The 2,797-nt window shown below is 40.9% G+C and overlaps 1 pseudogene; it reads left to right on the top strand.

Moving 5' to 3' along the window:
* The first annotated feature begins 753 nt into the window (after window positions 1-753).
* Window positions 754-1,884, top strand: LOC140516905 (actin, cytoplasmic 2-like; annotated as a pseudogene).
* Window positions 1,885-2,797: the final 913 nt, after the last annotated feature.

Here is a 2,797-nt window from a genome sequence, read left to right as displayed (position 1 = left end):
CAATTTGGCATTTAGAAGTTGTTCACAACAAGGTGCCAATTATTTCTAACCTTGTTACATTTTACAGAACTTCATGCTTTCTGCTATACACTCAAACTGGCATAAAGACTTTTCTTCATATCCTGAACCCCACTTCTGATCTCCATGGGTTTTACACCACCTGTCCACTAAGCGTATGTTCAGTACCTCCTCATATCCACTTTTCAGAATTCCTCATTACCTTTGAGATACATCTCAAACACCATCTTCACTTAAAATGTTTTCTGATGTTCCAGCCCCTCCTTCTGTTCCTCTCCAAACCGGCAGATCACCTTGTGTGTTTCTTTTGTATATACCTTAGAAATATATGTTGCCTTTATTGAAAGAATTTAAACTACTTGAGGACTAGAACTGTTTCACTTTTCTGTATCCTTAAAAGTCCCAGGCACATACAGTTATAATAAGTTCACTGACCAACTGATTGTAGACTGGGTGAAAGAGAGATAAGTGGGAGCTATGTATGAATGGATATTTGGATTTGGATTTGGGATTTGATCTTAGTGGTAAAAGGCAACCTCTGGATTTTTGATTCATTAGTCTGTTTTTGTGATAGTGTCAAACCTATGCTTTAGGGATATTGCCCTGAGGGTCTCACTCAGTGGTAGCCAGCAGCACTTTTAGGCTACTTTGGATGTACCCCTGGATTTGCTCCCTCTCTTCCCCCTGCTCTAAGTTCTCAGACTAAGATGGTGCGCAGCCTCAGATTAAACAAAAATGGAAGAAGAAAGTGCTGCTCTTGTCATTGACAGTGGCTCTGGCATGTGCAAAGTTGACTTTGCTGGGGATGATGCTCCGTGGACTGTGATCCCCTCTATTGTTGGACACCCAAGACACCAGGATGTCATGATGAGAATGAGGCAGAAGGACAGTTATTTTGGTGATGAAGCCCAGAGCAAGAGAGGTGTCATGACTCTGAAATACCCTGTTGAACATGACATTGTTACCATCTGGGATGACATGGAGAAAATCTGGCATGATGCCTTCTGCGATGAGCTTCGTGTACCTCCTGAAGAACACCCTGTTCTGCTTACAGAAGCTCCTTTAAACCCTAAGACCAACAGACAGAAGGTGACACGGATCATGTTTGAGACCTTCAACACCCCAGTCATGTATGTTGCTATTCAGGCTGTGTTGTCTCTGTGCGCCTCTGGTCGTACCACTGGTATTGTTATGGACTCTGGTGACGGTGTCACCAGCACTGCCCATCTACTAGGATTATACACTTTCCCTGCCATCCTTCATCTGGATTTGGCTGGCCGTGACCCGACAGACTACCTCATGAAGATACTGACAGAAAGAGGGTACAACTTCACTACCACATCTGAAAAGGAAATGGTTCGTGACATAGAGAAGGTGTGCTATGTTGCCCTGGATTTGGAGCAGGAGATGGCCACTGCTGCTTCCTCCTCTTCTCTGGAGAAGAGCTATGAGCTTCCTGATGGCCAGGTGATCATCATTGGCAATGAGAGGTTCGGCTGTCTAGAGATCTTCTTCCAGCCATCCATCCTGTGTGTGGAATCTTGCTGCATTCATGAGACCACTTTCAATTCTATCATGAAGTGTGATGTTGATATGCGAAAGGATGTATAAGCCAACACAATACTGTCTGGTGGTACTCCCATGTACCATGGTATTGTCAACAGAATGCAGAAAGAAATCACAGCCCTGGCACCTAGCACAATGAAAATTAAGATCATTGCTCCCCCTGAATATAGGTATTATGTATAGATTGGTGGCTGTATTCTGGCATGTCTGTCCACCTTCCAGCAGACGTGCATCAGCAAGCAGGAATATGATGAATCTGGCCCACCGATTGTCCATCGCAAATGCTTCTAAATGGACTGCTAGCAGATGCATAGCATTTGCTGCATGAGTACTCATAAAGTCAAAATTTGTCCAGGTAAACATACACCTCATGTGAGCCTCATGAAACTGGAATAAGACTTCCTTGAAAAGGAATTTGTTCTTAGGGAAGTTTGTATCTGATATTAGACAAATATCTGCACTTCTTAGATTGTTCAGCTGTTACTGATTTGGCTTCATATTCAAGTTAACAGTTGTTCCCTTGGTGTACATTTTAGCATACCTTGTACATACCTTTGATCTAAACCCTGATACAGGTCATTTCATTTTGACAGGTAAGGCTAAGAGTTAAACTTGAAGAGAAAATTGAACTGATAATATGGCAATATAGTAGCTGGCTGGTTGACACTCGATAGCTGTACAGTTTAGTTCTATAAAGCATCAAATCTGTGTAGGATATTTAAAAGTCAGATTTCCAGCATCTAAAAGAGCTGACTTGCAGAATTTCTTTACTAAGGCTAGGAAGAGTTTATTAAATGTGTGTTGCATCTTTCCACCATCCTGGCAGGAATAAATATTGAATCCAAGTCTTAGGAACCAGTTTTTTTCTTAACCCCCTGCTTTTCCCCAATGTCACGGAGTTAAATTACTCATCCTTGAGTTGCAAAAAAGTTTGCATTTACAACCTGTAAATTTGTGCATCTAGTTAATTAATGTAAGATTTTTGTACATTGCCTAAATGTTCTCACATGACAGTAGAATACCAAAATTTGTAAGTCATCATAAGAGTTGAGAATTGTAATACCCAACATGTCATTGTGTAAAGAAAAATAAAAGTGCTGCAAGTAAAAAAAAAAAAAAAGAAATATTGCCTTGACAGATATACATAACCATTGGTCCATTACCAAAGGCTCAGCTACACATATATAAAGTATATTGTGATACATACTCTATA

The sequence above is a fragment of the Notamacropus eugenii genome (assembly GCF_028372415.1).
Source record: "Notamacropus eugenii isolate mMacEug1 chromosome 2 unlocalized genomic scaffold, mMacEug1.pri_v2 SUPER_2_unloc_1, whole genome shotgun sequence".
Taxonomy (NCBI): Eukaryota; Metazoa; Chordata; class Mammalia; order Diprotodontia; family Macropodidae; genus Notamacropus; species Notamacropus eugenii.
Note: the sequence above shows the minus strand (reverse complement) of the source record. Positions and strands in the feature narration are given on the sequence as shown.